The 19,030-nt window shown below is 37.9% G+C and overlaps 1 protein-coding gene and 1 pseudogene across 8 annotated transcripts in view; one reads left to right on the forward strand and one right to left on the reverse strand.

Annotated features, from left to right (window-relative positions):
* The window catches only part of ATG10 (autophagy related 10), a 450,669-nt gene that overhangs the window by 196,084 nt on the left and 235,555 nt on the right, over window positions 1-19,030 (forward strand). The gene's annotated exons all lie outside the window — the stretch shown is intronic.
* Window positions 2,328-3,199, reverse strand: LOC123001034 (nucleophosmin-like; annotated as a pseudogene).

Raw genomic sequence — 19,030 nt, forward strand, 5'->3', positions numbered from 1 at the left:
GTGACGTAAGCAGTCTCACAGATTAGAGTTCTGTGAACCTTGAGCTCAATGTAATCAAAACTCAGCTCATCATGTTTCAACCTCCTCATTTGAACTCTTTGAGTAGGTAGTTTCACCATCCTTCTGGCTCAGGCCATGAACCTGAAGGCTTTCACATTCCTCTGTCTCCTCAATACCTAAACCTAATGGATCATTCCATTAGCTTATTCCCCCTTTAAACATCTTTCATACTGACTCACCTCTTCATCCTCTGCTCTCCTTTCCATTACCACTGTCTAGGTTTAGGTTGTTATTTCTGCTTTCTGTGTCTGATCTTGCCCTCTGCCAACCTGCCTTCTGTCCCACCAAAATGATCTTATAACATGGAATTCCAATCTATTACTCACTGGTTAAATCCTTCAGTGATTCTTCTTTACTTCAGGATATAGTTCTGGCTCCTTAGCTAAGCATACATAGTTCATGCCTAAAAAAGGTGTACTCTTTTGAGTCTTGCTTCTTTCTTTCAACATTACATTTAGGTATAGCTTCATGGTCTATGGTTGGTCAGAGTTATGCTCCAACACCCAGAGAGTGAAGGGTGGAGTAAGATTTCCACCCACTGGAAGGATCTGTATGTGGGCTGGGGAGCACATTCAGTGTACAGGCAGGCTTCTAGTCTGCCTTGACTTCTAGTTTCTTCTGTGTCCTCTGTGCATGTGTGTAGCCCCACCATTAGCCTAGGACATGAAGATAGCCTGGCAGGCATGCAGGTGGAAGGCAGCCAGGGTTGTCTGCAGAGTTCAAGTCCCTCTGTGGGTGTCTCATTACTAGAATCTTTCTATTATCTTTCTGGTCGTGTTGCTAGTTGGTTGCTTCTCCTAACTGGGATGGCTACCTCAGACTTGCTACTGAGATTGCTACTTTTACTGGAGACACTGCTGAATGGCATATTTTCTTTCATCTTCAGCTCCGGATCATTTGAGCCTCTCTGGCCTTAGAGCTGTCCTAGCTGTAGTCCAGGGAGAACACCCACCCAGACCACTAGGAAGGAGGGCAGTCACCGAAGGCAGGAGTGCCACAGATTCTTACTGTTTGTAAGCGAATCTCAACAGGGTTTCATGAATAAGTGCTTCTTAATGTGTTATTTGACTTTGGTTGATTGTCAGATTCCTGAAATGGTGGTTGTTAAGCAATTTTGAATAGTTTCAAAGTTGTTTTTTGAAGATGAAGATTTGAAGTCCTGCTTTCTGAGACCACGTGGTGACTTTAATTTGCATTTTCGTAAAAACTAGTTCATTTGAATGTATTTTCACTTGTTTATTAGTTGTTTGGTACCTTTTTTGTGACTTGTACGGTTAAGTCCTTTGCACATAGTCACTGCGTATTTTTCCAAGATTAAATTTAAGCATCACCTCCTTCAGATAGGCAACCCTGACCCCCACGTTTAGCTCAGATGCCCCCTTCTATTTCCATATAATTGATGCACAATTCTATATGGTGATTATCTGTATACTTGCCTGATTCCCCATAGTAGTCTGAAAGCTTGACTGCCAGGAGTTTGTTTCTGTATCCTCACTTCTGTATCCTTGGTGCTTAGCACGATAAGCACTCTATATGCATTTGTTTAATTGAGTTAAAATCATGTAAGTTGCAAGGAGTTCTGCCAGGTTTGTTATTTGTATAAATACATGTCATTGTATTCCATTTCATTGTATAATGTATTGTTTGAAATAAGTGGGTCATTGAGCAGTGTTTAAAAACCTATTTGTTTTAGAAGAATCTTTATTAAATAGCAAAATTCCTTTTTAGTGGAATGAGCCATTGGATACGATATTATGTAATGTCATCAGTGAACTCTAAGTTCGTTACTGCTAAGCTCATTAGTAAATTATTTGATCTTTTAGTAGTTTTTGACAGGATTTATCATTCTGTTCTGGTTATACTTAATTCATTTGGTCTTTTCACTGTCTTGGTTTACCTCCTATATTACTCTTCACTCCTTTTCAGTCTCCTTTGTTGTTGTTTTTCTATTCTCTACAACCTCGTAATAGTAGCAACCATGCTGTCTATGTCTTATTTTTTTCTTCTTCTTTTTTCACTTTATTAAAATACTGAGTTTATTGTGCATGTATATTTTTGTCTCCCCACCATTCCATTCTCTGACCACCGCTGCTACTAAGTCTTATTATAACATTCCATACATACTTAAAACCAAGCAAAGGGTTGAGTTCCATCTTTAAAAACTAAACAGGCATTTTAGACAACACATTCTTGGCATTGGAACCTGGACATTTATCAGACACAGTAGAGAAAGTTCTTACTTTCATTATAAAAGGGATAGCCAGATATCAACTGTTACAGAAATGAAAGAAGATGGAAAATTTTAACAAACTGTTTAAACTATTTTCTTGAAGAGACTTCGTCCTCTGCTGGAGATCTTCAGTAGCCTTTTGGTCAGTCATCCAGAAGCAATCCTTCATGTAATTGATGAACTTGGCTTCCGCTTTGGGAAAAGGACCACCGTTTTCTATACTTGCTTGCTCTTTTCTTTAATGTCTTCTACAGAACTAGGGCCTTTTGGTGTTTTGGGAGTCTTTTCCTGTTTTTCGAAAGATTCTTTGATCTTGGTGTTGATGGTTTTGACCCTTTTCCGTTCTGGTTTGATTTTTGTACATTTTTGGCTGGAGTATCTCATGTAGATTTCTTTACTGGAACATTTCTTCAGCTTCCTCATTGTCAGAATGATCATCATTATCATCATCATCATCGTCTTCATCAGCAGCAAGTTTTACTTTGGAACCTTGCTACCCCTTCCAGGGGCAGAATGCTTTCCAGATATACTAAGGAGTTTCTTCCTCTTCCTCTTCTGACTCCGCATCTTCCTCCACAGCTACTGAGTGCTGTCCACTGATATGCACAGGCCCTGAACCACATTTCAACTGAAAGACCACAGGTGGTGTTATTGCAAAGCTACCAAGGGAAACTGTAGGCTGTACGGACATTTTCAAAGTTGCAGTGTGACTTTAATTGGACTGCCTTTGTAGTTCATTGCATCTGCTGCAACAGTGTGCAATTCATCCTTTGCACCAGCCCCTACACTGACCATTCTTAAAGATAACTGCTGCTCATTTTCATCATTATCCACTTTAAAGTGATAATCTTTGTCAGCCTTTAGTTCACAACCGAAAAGATAGTTCTGGGGCTTCAGGGGGCTCATGTCCATGTCTGTCAAATCTTCGTGGCGTGGTGGCATGCACTTAGGTGGGAGAGAAGGCAGATGGGGATAAATGACTACTGTTCCACAGAACAGCCATGCAGGAGGGGATCACACCAAGGACTGTCTTATTCTCTTAGCTATTCTCCTGAACCTGGAGGTCATCATTTAAATTGCATCAAATGCTAATTACTCCCAAATGTATATTGCCTGTCCAGACTTCTCTCTTGAATTCTAGATTCATCAGTCCAACTTCTTACTTGACATTTCTACTTTAATGTCTCCTCTTAGATCCTGAAGTCAGCATGTCCAAAATTAAACTCTGAATCTTTCCCCTCCCAAACTTACTCACCCACTACCACCCAAACTAATCTTCTCTCCATTGATGGCTACTCCATCTTTCCAATTGTTCAAGCTACTGGAGTCATCCTTACCTTCTCTATTCCTCTCAGACCACACAATCAGTCCAGTAGGTCATCCTGTTGCCTCCACCTTCAAAATATCTAGGATCAGACCATTTCTCATCATCTCCTCTTGCTACCACACTAGTGTAAACGACCATCAACTTTTACTAGGATTACCTTCCTATCTGCCTGCTTCCACCCTTGCCTTCTGATGGAAAACCCTTTTAAAATGTAAGTTATATCGCATCACTTCTCAACTCTAAGTAAAAGCCAAAACATTTATTTATTATTTTTAAAAGATTTATTTATTTATTTTAGAGAGAGAGAGAGTGCATGTAAGCACGAGCCGGGGGAAGAGCAGCGTGAGAGGGAGAGAGAATCCTCTAGCAGACTCCCTGCTAAGTGTGAAGCCCCAAAATGGGGTTTGATCCCAGGACCATGAGATCATGACCTCAGCAGAAATCAAGAGTCAAACATTCAACCGACTGAACCACCCAGATTCCCCAAAATCATTTATAATAGACTATAAACCATGTGATCTGCTCCTTCTTTACCCTCCTTAATACTCTTCTGACTTCACCTCCTATTTCCCTTCCTTTCATTCACAACCATCCAGGCACACCGACTTCCTTGCTGTTCCTCAAACGCACTAGAGAAACACTAGACAAACATTCCTGCCCGAGGCCTCTAAATTGGCTGGCCCGTCTGTGTAGACCATTCTTCTTCCAGATATGGCTGACTGCCCACCTTTCACCACCCCCCATCCTTCATGTGTTCATTCACACATCACCTTCTTACTGAAGCTTTTCTACCACCCTTTTCAACATGTTGAACCACTTGGTCTCCCTACCTGCCAGCCTCACTCCTGACTTCCCTCCATGTTTTTTTTTCTTATACTATTATTTACCTTCCAACATGCTCTGTAATTTACTTTTTAAATTATGTTTATTGTTTAATGTCTCTCTTTCCCAGCTTAGTCTATAAGGACAGAGATCTTTGTTTAGTTTGCTGATAAGCCCAACGCCCCTAGAATATCACCACGTATGAAGTAGGTACACAAACAAATACTTGTCAAATGAATGATTATCTGATTTTCTGTAAAAAATAAAATTCACAATTTGTCCGAAGAACTTTATTAGGTGAAACGTTTTATTTGAAAAATTATGAGAAATTTTAAAAAATGCCGATGTTCTTTTATCCCTTAATTGGTGAATTAGAATCCATGAAAACACCATAAAATTTACATAAAAAGTTAATAAGTATCATTCAAATAACCTCTTCAGGGCAGTCTTTTTAATAAAACTGGCATTTCTGTAAAAATGGAATTTTTCTATAATGATATGCAGTATAGTGGAATTTAATGCATACTTTAGATTTAAAAATAACCATGTAACAGTGTGTTGAGTGGGACCTTTTTATCTTTTTCCAGAATTGCAGCTAAGGCCTTAAGCTGAAGACAAAATAGCCTGAGTAACTAATTTTCTATATTTGGATTGCTATGAATAATCTACTAGCCACTGGGACCAGAAACCTGCCTGTAGAGATTGTTCTGAGGAACCATTCCTGAAGAACTGGGATCCCCAACCCCATCCCAATATGAGAATAGGATTCAGCAGAGGAGAAGTGCAGAGTCTGTGATGGGGAATGATTCCTCCCCCTCCCAAAGCCTTCCTTTCCTTGTCCAAGAAACCGTTTGTAAAGAGTATGGGATGCCCTCAAGTCAGGAGGGTCATTTTGTTGCCTACTTGGACATTTGCTTCACATTGAACTGGCTGGTCTGCCCTTTTCCAGTGAAACACGGCTAAATAGAATTGAGAGTGATAGTACGGGGGGAGAGGACACTGTTTAATCTGTTTAATGTATTCACTCCAGAGAGTAGCTAGGCTTGGCCTATTTTTCCGTTGTCCTGCTCAATCCAGGAGGTAAAGGGACCTCTGCAGGGGTAGAGGGTACATGGTCACTGCCTATATCAGTAAATGTCCAGGGGGTGGTTTCCCTGCATGATCTTCTGAAAAGCCCATACAACCACCCCTTGAAGGAGCTGGCAGCTGCGTGCCTGCCAGAAGCAGGGACACTGACACCCAGTCCGTGTCAGCCAGAGAAACAACAGCAAACAGCAAAGAGGGTACTGTGACTCTATCCAGTTAAGCAAGGGCATAATTGTCCTTCCTACTTCCAATTCTCAAGTCATGGGCTCCCGGAGGAAGTAGTGAGGGACAGCAGTTTCCTCTTAGTAAGATCGTGCTTCGCTTCTCCATTCCAAGCTGCAGAGAGTGTGGGTTGAACCACAGGGAGAAAAGAGCTTCAAATTGATTTTGAGTCTGAAGGCTTCAAAATAACAATAATAATAATAAGATTTAGTTCCAATTGTCTGAAGGATAGAGTTTTAATAACTGAAAGTGCCTAAAAAGTTATAGTGTGTACTGAGTTGTTTAAGGATCCTTAACGTATCAGTAAGGTATTGCTGCATAATCAACCATTATAAAACTTAGTGGTTTAAAACAACCATTTGTTATTTCTAAGAAGCTTATAAATTAGCTAGACCATTCTGCTGATCTGTGACAGGCTTAGTTGACGTCTGCAGGGTTTGTGTATGTATCTACAGTCAGATCAGTGTTGGCTGCGAGCTGTCTTGTCTAAGAGCCTCATTTGGGATGATTTGACTTAGTTCTCTGTTCCAGGAGGCTAGCCTGAGCTTGTTCTGAATGGTGGTGATTGGGGTCCGAAAACGGGAAGTAGAAACACTCAAGCACTCTTTAAAACTTGTATTTAAACTTTTCTTGGAGGCCAAACTCAGAGGCACTGTGGGAAAGCACTACCAAAGGGCAAGGATATGGTGAAGCTTGAAAAATTGGGGTCATTAATGCGGTCAGTCTGCCACACTTAACCGGTGGGAAAGGAGATACCATATAAGAGAGTTAAGAGCAGTTATTGGGGAAAAATTTCATATTTGTGCTCTGAGGAGTAGAGACCCTTTAATCACAGGTTACAACTGATTTGGACTACATGGGCTCCTAATATAGAGTCTGTTTCTTCTATATGTTCTTTCTGATTATAAGTTTAACAGGAATCATTTTTTAATGATTGTGGTTTTTTAGTTTGAGGGTCACCCTGAATTTGATCTATCAGGAGAAAACTGTATACATAAAACGTATGAAATTTGGAGATGAATAGTAGAAGATATAACAAGGAAAGTTGCAAATGGTTGCCTCTAGGTAGACTGACCAGAGTGTGGGGAGGGGTAAGAAAGGGCTGCTGATTTTTGTTATGTATATATATATGCATTTTAGTGCTGTTTGACTTTTTAAAACTATGTGTTATATTATTTTGATTAAAAATAATTTTTTTTAAAGAAGGAAGGTCCGTTTTCAAAGCGTCATCACTGTGCCATTATTTACATATACCTGATTTCATTTAATTTCTGCAATATCCCTATGAATTAGTATTATTATTTCTACTTCAGATGAGATGTGTAGGCTTAGAGAAGTTAAGAGACTTGTCCAGGGGCGCCTGGGTGGCTCAGTCATTAAGCATCTGCCTTCGGCTCAGGGTGTGATCCCAGCGTTTTGGGATCGAGCCCCACATCAGGCTCCTCCGCTGGGAGCCTGCTTCTTCCTCTCCCACTCCCCCTGCTTGTGTTCCCTCTCTCGCTGGCTGTCTGTCTGTCAAATAAATAAATAAATTCTTAAAAAAAAAGAGAGAGAGACTTGTCCAGTCACTGTTACACAGTCTTTCTGTAAGAGGCAGGGTCAAGATTGGAACCAAGGTGTGTCTGCTTCCAAAGACGACCATCTTAACCCCTAACCTGCAGCTTAATATGTGATTCACTCACTTAGTTTGAAGCTGAAGTTTAATCTGCTCCATACCAGAGTTTCACACTATTATGTAACCCCCACAATGGAACTAGGATATATGTATTGTTTTCCTACTAACAATCGTTAGTTGTTTCTTATCAACGTTTAGGTTTGAAATGGAAAAATATGATTTGAGTAAATTCTTCCAGGGGAATATGATGAATACCCAGCATGTTTAAATTTGCTCTGAGGAAAAAAGTATTTACTTTTACTTAATACTTTGATACATTAGATGCTTAGATTCCAGATATTGGATTATAATAGCACATAAATTTAAATGTTTCTTAAAAAGTATGCTTGTAGCATCTTGTTGTATAAGGAAAATATTTATAATTAGGAGTTCGATTAAGAAGAACTGATCTGCTTTCATGAATTTTCCAAGTTATCAATATACAGCTGTATTATCTTACTTTAGGTGTTAAATGTGATACAAACTTCATATACTAATTGCTTTTAACAGCTGCTGTAGATATTTATTGCAAAATGTCATTGAAAAGACAGATTTAATATATTAGTTTAGTACACATGGTGATTTAAAGATTAGAGTATGTTGGGGCGCCTGGGTAGCGCAGTCGTTAAAGCGTCTGCCTTCGGCTCAGGGTGTGATCCCGGCATTCCGGGATCGAGTCCCACATCAGGCTCCTCCGCTATGAGCCTGCTTCTTCCTCTCCCACTCCCCCTGCTGTGTTCCCTCTCTCGCTGGCTGTCTCTCTGTCACATAAATAAATAAAATCTTTAAAAAATAAAAAATAAAAAATAAAAAAATAAAGATTAGAGTATGTTAAATAAACTGTGTCAGAAATTATAAATAAACTAAAATGTAAAATTATCCTAAAATTGCTAGACAAGTCTTCACATTTAATGTTACATTAATGAGTTTTGTAGAGAGACTGTTTAGAATAAAATCCGTTTTCATCAGATGTTGCACATATGCCTTCAGTGTTTGTTTTTCTTCAAAGTAAAACTTAATGAAACAGCTAATAAAACCCAATTTTACTCCTGATCTTTGAAAGAAACAAGCCCTTGAAGTGCACCCACTGTTTATTCTTTTACACTGGTTTTTGCTACTTTTCAGCATGTAAATTTTCCAGTAATGGAAAACAGTCAAAGCCATAAACCTTTTTCTTCCAAGTCTTATAAACCCAGTATTTATTTCTTATTTGTAAAGTGATTGCACAATGGAAACACGCTTTGCACACATACAGAGAAGTTTGGTCTCAGATCTTCATGTTCACCTCCTGCTGGCTTCAGGAGGGCGTACTGCGTGTGCATTTAAATGGGTCTTTATTATGTAAATAATGAAGAATCAGAATAAGAGATTTAACTACCCCCCAAAAATGAGAGGTTTCAGAGTGAAAGGCATATGTGAGACTCCTATACCATGTTACTCTAGTAAACCTGAACGTGTATTAGATTGGTGAGTAGCTTATGAAAAAGGATCGGTTTCCATGAATTAGAAATATATAGATGGCAGTTGTGTATGTACCCCAAGTGGCTTTTCACTAACCATAGCATATGCCATTCTGTGTCTTCCTGGTTCTTCTATGGAGAGGATTGTTTTTGATGCTGGTGACAGGCTGGAGGTGGATATTTGGGTTGAGATGAGAGGCAGTGTTACTCAGAAGTATGGTCCTGGATTGGTACCAGTGCGAGGAGATAAATGCAGAAATTGAAAATGAGTGCTTAGAAACTTGTAAATAATTTGACAGAGTAATATTATGTCTGTCAGATATAATTTGAAAATCGATACTGATAATGGCGGAGGCTATGCGTATGTGGGAGCAGAGATATATGGGAGGAGCTCTGTACCTTTCTTTCAGATTTGCCGTGAACTTAAAACTGCTCTAAAAGAATAACATTCTTCTTCTTCTTTTTCTTCTTCCTTCTTTTTTTCTTAAATTGGGACTTGTATTTTCTATGTTTTGAATTATTTAATTTCATTTTTTCTAGTAATTCATTTTAGTGTTTTTCACAAAAGCATGTCTCTGACAGATTGGAAATAAAATTCCTAATCTTTTACCACAGATGGTTTGAAAAGCATTTGGTCTAGGATGAGATTTTAAAATGTTGATTTATGTTCCTTTGCCCCATTACATAACATCTGATATTCAAATTTGAGTAAAAAGAAAAGGCTATCATTTATAATTTCAGGACCCTAACAAAACCACTTGATGATATCGAATGGTTAATGAGCTAAGGGTTGGATAGTAGAACCTGAAGTGGAGATAGCCCGTGTTCCCCATTAAGGGCAGGTTCATATGCTCCAGTGACCCCTGGGTGGGAATTGGTGTTGACATTCTCCTAAGAAAATCAGAAAGTCTGACCAGGATTTGTGTCCAAATGGAGGTGGGCTCTTGCCAAATTGAGATTTTTAAAAATTAGGGCAGGGTTTTAGGTGGAAGAGAGTGAAGACCAGAGAAAGCTGAGCTATGTTCTTTGTAGCACTTTTGAAAGGTTAGGAACCTTGAAGCACCATGGGATAATTTGTGGGCCTTGAGAACAAAGTGGTGGTAGAAATGGGAGAGCATCAATGGCCAGTTTTGTTTACTTCTCAGTTTTACCCAGCATATTTTAATGGTACTGAAAATCAGGGTAAGGGATGCCTCTTTGATATGTATGTTATTTGTTGCTGATACCTGGACAATCAGAATATAAACCTGAAATTTATGTGTTAAATAACCTTGAGTCATAAAAATGTCCATAAGTCATAGAAATAGAAGTTTAGAGTTAGAAAGTCACATAATTCACCTTGTTCCAGATACTGCTTCTAGTAAGGCAGCTTATGATGAATTGGCTTTTTTGTAGCCACTCTAGGTATGAGTTCATGCCCATGGTGCTGGAGGGGAGATAACCGAGATAGCATTCAGGAAGTAGGGATCCCAAACCTTGGTTGAGCTAAGGATGAGATTTACCCAGAGGGTTGCCCAAGAATAAATATGCTGAGCATGGAAGAGATACAAGAGACTGATCAGGAAGAAAGTTGGAAGTTGAATACTTGAACAGGCTGTAAGGGCTCAAGATACTAATGGTCATAATTCATTAACAATGTCTTGTATAACCATTCAGAAATTTATAGTAGTTAAAATGATATTTGAGCACTATTTAAATGACTCTGTATGTAAACTCCCTACATTCAGCAGTTATTTTGGTACGGCACCTGTGGCCAGAAAGTTCTCTGTAGTAGCCATATCGTACAGCACCTAGGGTTGACTCTGGACCTTGAATCAACCCAGTGTATCTGATTACATACTTATGATATATTTCTCAATAATTTTTAAAAATTATAATATATTTTAGAATTTTATAATATAATATTTTATAATATATAAAAATATATAAATATACATATTTACCACAATTATGGTACATTTGGTACATATGGTACATACCACAAAATGGTACATTATATATATATGTATATATGTATATACACACACAAAATGTGCCATTTTTAACCACTTAAAGTAATTAAAAAATTATGGTAGAAAATGCATGACATAAAATTTACCATCTTAACTCCTTTTTAAGTGGTTCAATTCAGTAAAAGTTTTAGTAGTATTAAGTACATTTACACTGTTATTTAGCCATCACCACCATCCTTCTCCAGAACTTTTTCATCTTAGTACTGAAATTCTGTACCCATGAAACAACTCCCCATTCCCTCTTGCTCCGATCTCCAGGCAACCACCATTTTCCTTTGTGTTTCTGTGATCTTGATTTCTCTGGGTACCTTATTTTAGTGGAATCAAATAGTATTTGTCTTTTTATAACTGGTTTATTTCACTTAGCATAATGTCTTCAAGTTTCATCCAAATTGCAGATTTTTTTCCTTTTTAAGGCTGAATTATATTCCTGTGTGTGTGTATGTGTGTGTGACATTTTATTTATCCATTTGTCTGTTGATGGATATTTGGATTGCTTTCATCTTTTAAGATTTTGTCTTTTAATACATGTAAAATATTTGCATTTTAATTTCAGCTTAGTTTATCATTATCACCATCATCATTATTTTACAATTTTGCCAACTTAGAAATTATATGTGATTATTTTTATTACTTTTATTACCATTTTCTGCTAAATAAAGTTTTGCTAAATAAAACATTGATTTTGGGGGCGCCTGGGTAGCTCAGTCAGTTAAGTGTCTGCTTTTGGCTCATGTCATGATCTTAAGGTCCTGGGATTGAGCCCCGCATTGGACTCTCTGCTCAGTGGAGAGCCTGCTTCTCCCTTACCGTCTCCCACTCCCCCTGCTTGTGCTGTCTGTCTCTCTCTCTGTCAAAGAAATAAATAAAATCTTAAAAAAAAACAACAACATTGATTTTGTTACTGCTTGATTTATTACTTTACTTACTTAGTTTTTGCTTTTGGTGTTAACAATTAGCCAAAGTTATATTCTTGAAAGAATTTTGTAATTATTATTTGTTTTTGGAAATTGGAAAATATTTATTTTTAAAAATCAAGTAATGATTGAATGTAATTTAATTAGGTTTATTCATTAAAAGGCTTTCTAGTTTTAGAAAATACATTTGTGAAAATATTTTTAATCACACATCCGTTGATACGCTATATATTTTGTGAATATGTCAAAGTTTTGGTTTTTGGAATAAACAAAAATCAGTGATGAATTATTTGAACTTTTATGAAATTTGTTTTAAAAACATTTTAATGAACACAGAGGATTCTCTACTCCTGTAAATAGATTTTATGTAGTTGCAAAAGTTTATAGTCCCCATTAGTTCTTTATATTTGAAAAAGATTTAAATTTTACAGATACTGTACTTTTCATTCTTAATGGATAACTCTTCATTAAAGCTGGAAAGCCATCATAAAAAATAAGTTGAAGTCACTAGTTAGGTGATGGAATGAGAATTATCCCAAACTTGATTTTGTGTGCTCAGTAACTTTTTTCCCCTCAGCCTAAATGCATTATTGGCAATTGTGAGGACAAGGTACAAAGCAAACGGTGCTGGCACCTCACCACAAAAACTCATCCTGTGCAGGAAAAGACTGGAGCATTCTTAAGTTTTGCAAAAGCAATACAAATAACCAAAATTCGTTTTGAGCTTTTTCAGTTTATTTAGATTAAGTTCAATAAACCAGTTACAAGGTCACACCATTAAAAGCTCAAGCCGAGCTGCCTCACACAAGGATGGAAGCCCTCATTTCACCAGCCAGTCTAAACACTGAGGCCAGTAAGGCAAAAGAGAGGGGAAAAGTGGTACTCTCAAATAATACTTGTAAATATATTGATGATATGTCAGATGACATAAAGAAAACATTAATCCAGATTATTATTAAATCAAACACACGTTAGAAACTGCCAAATTCCAGCTCAGTTAGAATTCCTAAAGAGAAATGCTGGGAAGAATATCAGTTCTCTGTAAAGCAATACCAAAAGAAATTACTGGGGATGAAATATTGAAGGTGGTGGTGAATTCATACTTTGAAACAAATAAGGTATAATGGAAACATGCCTGGGTTTGTATACTGCTGGCGTGAGTGCAGGGACAGGAGGATGTAATGGCTGTACATCAAGAGTCGTGGAAACACTGAGATTCAAGTAATCTGGTATTTTATTCTGAGAAAAACTCTCTTGTGTTAAAGTTTGCCTGTAGATGAATTTCACATAGTCTGATGTATCTAAATGGAAAATATGTATAGTCAAAGCTGCTTTATTCACACCTGTTACTAGCTTCACGTGTAGAAATGGGATTGGAATATAGCTTTTGACTGTTTCATACTGAGGGGCAGCCGTCTTTGTCCAAAGAAGAGTTCTGTCAAAGTTTATAAACTAGGAGAATTCAAACTTTTTCTGTATATAGTTCTTGCTTTGAAGATTCGTTAAAAGGTTGTTACTGCCTTGAAAAAAGAACAGCTTCATTAGGTGAGTGACTAAACCTAATAATAGAAAATTGCCGGGATCTCGTGATAATATATTTGCATGTATTGATAAAATTTATGGATTCAGTGCAAAAATTTGGCCTTGGAAATGTATGCTTTAAAAAGATTGTTTTGTGGCATTTAGTTTGTTACGCGGTTTGAATAGTAAAGACTGATCGTTACGACCGGTAGAGCAATATTTTGTATACTGAAGGAAGAGCCACATCATGGATTTAGGTGTATGATTTCAGTTGTATTCACAATTTATTTATACTATCATAAATTTTCACGTTACATTTGTTGATGGAAGTAAAAGATCTGTTTGATTTGCTGAGTGATGGCAATTTTGAAGTATAGTTTAGATTTGAATTATCCAAATTCTGGTTAGTGATGAGAAAGGAGTTTCTATCACTTGTCTCTGTAGAGAGAGAAAGTAGATTAGTTTGGGGCTGAGGGTAGGAATGGGGATCAACTAATAATTTTGTAATATAAAGAAAATGTATTTAAGATTTTTTTTCACTGAGTTTCATATAGACACCACCAAATTCCCTCAAGTTTGCTCCATTATGCCATTCAAATATGAATTTTCATGTGTGTCATGGTGTGAAAAGGTTAGAAAACACTGGACTGAATCCTATGACAGTCTGGAAAGCCGAGGCAAGAATGTTAACTGTGACAGGTCTCAAATTCAATAAGGGATTTAAGAGACTGGAGTAAAAAGCAAGGACTGGGAGAGGGTAGAGTTCCAGGAAGTGGATTTACTGACTGGGCATGTGTGATAGAGCAGAGCCTGCAGTATCTTAGGTCTTACTGAGGTGGGCGATATGGGCCAGCAGTAGTGGGATGGGTAGGTGGCAAGAGGATGATGAACCAGACTCAGCTGGACTAAGGCAAATAGCTGTTCAGACGGCCTCCTAATTATGTAGAAGAATAAAGGCCTGGGAAGAGAAATAGGTTATCCTAGCCTTCTATAACTCACTCATGGGGCTTGATCAAAATGAGTTAACTTTTGAAGGAGAAACCTACTTTTTGGGAAAAAAAGTACTCACTAGTAATTACTTTGTGTCAGGCTCCATTTTTAGTGTTTTGTATGTATTAATTCAGTTTAATTTTACTTACTGGTTGGTAATAGTACTCATTATTATTCCCATTTTATAGGTGAGGAAACTGAGGTCACTCTTACTCCTGGTAGAGCTGGTATATGAATTCAGGCAGTCTGGCCTATAGAGTCTATGTACTTGACTCTATGCTGTACTGCTTCTCAAATCTGTAGTAATCCTAACTGCTCATTCCTTCTGAACTCCCATCCCTGATCTCAATGGAGACTGTTTTCACAGCCTGGACCTTCTCCTGTGAAGGATGTGGTCCACAGTGGGTGCTGTACTACGGCCTCCTCCTAGGTTATGACTCAGATTTGATGGGCCCCCCTTCAGTTGCTTGTTTGGGGGAAAGTTGATGAATATAGCCTGATCTTAAGATGTCATCAGAACATTTATTTTCCAGAACCTTATCATTTATGTATCATTTATGTAGCTTTAGTATTTGGTGGCTACTAGCTATATGTGGCAATTCAAATTGAAATTTAAATTGAGTAAAATCAAATCCGATAAAAAGCTTGGTTCTCTGATTACAGTAGCCACACTTCCAGTGGCTACTGCCTACCATTTTGGATAGCATGAGAAAGTTTGCCGTCATCACAGCTGGTTTTGTTGGACAGTAGCATTCTTACTGGTTCTCTTCTCCAGGTCTGCTTCATCAGAAGTGAGAGCTTGTTTCCTATTGGCTTCTAACTCAGGTTGCCTTACTTCAGTGGTTGGCTCCACTGATTCTGTCTTTCCTCATATTGTAAAAGACAGCAATACCAGAAAATAACAGATTTTTGTGGCCATTAGGTACTGGTACAAGATTTGCTTTCTTAAAACAATTCTATAATACTGTTGACCTTGCTCTCCTTACCTTATTCTGCAAGTATTACAGTTACAAACTGAGAAATCCATATATGGAGAAATCCATATATGACAGCCTGTCACACTTTGGCTCCTATTGAACTTGAAGGCATCTGTAGCACTTGTGACTTAAAATTGTGCATTACTGTTGAGCAAGAGCTCCTAAAGGTGTGTAGTTGGATTTTTGCATCTGATTTTAGGATTTTTTTATTCATCCTGAGTATCATCTCATTTTTCCCTGTTGTGACTGGGGTTTTGGTTTGTTTGTTTGCTTGTTTTTAAATTAAATGTTGACCACCTGACAAACCATTCTTCTTCTTATTATTATACCCCACTTTGATAAGCATACTTTTGTAGGTTGGCTAAAACAAGTTATGTCAAACTAATCTTTAATTTTCTTTTGAGAAGGTTACCAGATTGGAAGGATGCTATAGCAGTAGTGTTTGATCTCAGCCAAATCATTTAGAATGTTTTCAAGGGCTGGCAGTTAGGTGAGTAAGGACTGCAGAAATCATAGCAAAATTTGAGAAACCTAAGAATATTTAATCTGTAGAAAAATAGACTTTTAGATATTCAGAAAACTGTGTTGAGTGAGCAGTGTTGATTGGAAGGAGAATTTATTGTTATCAGAGGAAGTTATCAAGGTTACTTATGAGAAATGTAAAGTGCTGTTAGTATGTTTGGGGGAACACACGTTAAGTTCCCAAGACCTTGGGGCAGCACTACATAAGCAGGGGTAACTGCAGGATATTTTCATTCTTGCGACCACAAAAGTGAAGTGAGCCAAAAACACAGTGGGAATTAAACGAGGTAGGGTTAAGTTTTCATTAGAGGCTGTGCCGTGCATTCACCACTCCTGGTTGCCCTGGCAACCAGGCTCCCTTGCATGCTAATGACATTATAATGAGAAAAAAACCACATGCAAATGCAGTAAATAGTAATTAGAGGCAGAGCCATACATGGAGTGGTGAGCTCCACCTTGGGAAGGTCTGGGGAAGATCTGCTGAAGGGTTTGTACTGAAGACAAAGAAAAAGGTAATGAAAGAAGGACTTTGAGTTACGTATGAAAGGGTTGAGTCCTCATAGAGCACACTTTAGTTTTTGCCTCCTGTAAATACCTGTTGTTTCTCCACGCAGAATTTAGTCAAAGTCAGAAGTCATGCAGTTGTACATCCACATTGTCTTAACCTGTTGGCATCACTGAACGGAAAGAATCTTTGCTGTAATTTGCCTTGGGTGTGGAGCAACTGTAGCAGCCTGCTCTTTGGAATGCTCTTTCTGCTCACATTGGATGAGGCTGGGCCCATCCAGACAAGGTAGTGGGGCTGAAATATGTAGCCAAAAGTCATTCTTGGTCGAGAGAGAGTAGAGTCTTCATTCTGTGTTGCTTCAGATGAGACAAGTAGGACCAATGAGAGACTACATTTGATTAACATAAGGTGTAACAGGTTAAGAATACCTGCTGTCTACATTGCTGGAAATGTGTCACAGATGCTGGGTGACTGCTTCTCTCAAATGTGATAGATAGTGTTTTTGATTTGCCCAAATGTTTAGATTCAGAGTCTGTGAATCAGCATTCAATTTCATTCTCTTCCCTTTATTTCATTTTATTCAAGCTCTTCTTTTCTGTCTTTTCTATTTTTATTGCCACTTGTCTGTGTATCTTTCTTGGAAATGACTAGAAAGTGTTATATCACATGCTTCACATTATCCTAATTCTTTGATTTATCTTTTCAATGTCAGCTGAACCATAGATTATTGAGTTGAAAAATCACAAAAAATAGCCCTGAAAATTCATAAATTTTTACTGTTCTTTTTCCTCTATAAATTAAAAAAAGTTCAAAAATTTCACAAGAAATGCACATCTACTTTTCTAAAAATTTGCATTAGTCTATTATTAACAGTTCAAGTAATATAGATATATATGTGGTAAAGTGTTTAAGTCCCTGCCAGCCATCTCTCACCTCCTCTGCCAACTTCCTGTCCCAAACTTCAGAGAAAGCAAGTGTTAACAGTTCGGAGAGTAAACTTCAAAATCTCTTTCTATGCATTTCTATGTATGGTTATTAAGATATTATTAATATCTAACACTTACTGAGTGATTGCTATGTATCAGACACTGGTCCTTTTTGTCTATTAATTCATTTAATCCTCAGATAACCTTCCTTTGAGGGATTTTCTAGAGGGAGGAAGGAAGGCCAAGACAAGTTAAGAGATTTGCCTAAGGTGTCAAGTCAAATTTATATCCCAGGAAGTCTGTTTTGAGCTCATGCTTTCTCTCATCACACTATCCTGCCTGTTCTGCAGGTAACATACACATATATGTTTTCTTTTTCCATGTGTCTAGAATCAATCATTCCATATGATTATTCTTCAAGTAGTTTTTTTAACTTAATATTCAGAGAGCATTCCATGTCAGTAACTTACCTCTTCCATTTATTTTAATTATTCCATTTTATTCTCTTGTTCAGATGCATCATAATTTAAGCAGCCCCCTATCGATGAGTATTTAATTTGCTCTAACGAATGATAGTTTAATAAATATCCATGCAGAGAGCAGTTTTCATGTGTGTTTATATTTCTGTAGAATAAACAGTTCAAAATGGAATTACTGAATGAGAGACTATTCTCACTTTGCATTTTGACAGATACTGCAAAATTAGCACAGTTATCACTCCCTTCTTGAAAATACTCTTTGCTTAGCATGTGGGACACTGACCCATCAGTGTCCTTCTCTCTTGAGAGGAGAAGGGAAGCTTCCTGTGGCTTCCTCTGCTGGTTCCTCCTTATCCCCCAACCACTGAACACTGGAGTGCCCCAGGGCTCAATCTTTGGACTTCTTTCCTTCTCTAGACTCACTCTCTAGGATATCTTATCTAGCTCCTTGGCTGTAAACACTGTATATTCACTGATGACTCTTAAAATTGTATTTTTGATGCCTATCACATCCCTGAACTTCTAGCTCTTATATCCAGGAACCGAGCTGAGATTCTCTTTGAATCTGTACATGGCATTGCACGTTTAACTCATTTTTACTTAATCTTCTCCCTTTCCACCCCAACCTGCTTCTTCTGCAAACTTCCCTATCTCAAGAAATGTTAGCTTCCAATTGCTCAGGACAAGAACCTGAGGTTCTTTTTGACTCCTCTCTTTCTCTTGCATCCATGTTTAATCCATTAGTACATCCTACTAACTGAATCTTCAAACTACATCCATATCAACCACTTCTCACCACCTGGACTGCACCACTTTAGCCCAGGCTGCGTCATTTCTTCCCTGGCTTATTGCAATAGCTTCCTAATTAATGCCCATTTAGAATCTGGTCTTTAAACAGCAGCTAGAGTGATGTTTTAAAAATGTGAGTCCTGTCATAGAACTCTGTGGCTCAGAGCCCTCCAGTGACTTCCAGTTTTAGAATAAAATCCAAAGCTTTGTTCATGACTTCCAAGGCCTAACTGGTCCCCACACCCTTTCTGTCATTCCCTAGTCTTAAGTTCTATCATTCTCTTATTCTGTCATTCTGCTCCAGCCATACTGATATGCCTGCTGTTTACACCATTGGGCCTTGGCACTTCTCATTCCTACTGTCTAGTGTGTTCTTTGCCACGCAGAGATAGCTTTATGACTTATTCCCTTACTTTTGTTAGATCATTGCTCACCTTATCAGTGAGGACCTGCTACGTACCTACCTGATGTCAAATAGCATCTAACTAACCCAAAAATTTTCAATCCCCCTTGCCCTAATTTATTTTC

This window comes from Ursus arctos, unplaced genomic scaffold, assembly GCF_023065955.2.
Source record: "Ursus arctos isolate Adak ecotype North America unplaced genomic scaffold, UrsArc2.0 scaffold_5, whole genome shotgun sequence".
In the NCBI taxonomy this organism is placed as follows: domain Eukaryota; kingdom Metazoa; phylum Chordata; class Mammalia; order Carnivora; family Ursidae; genus Ursus; species Ursus arctos.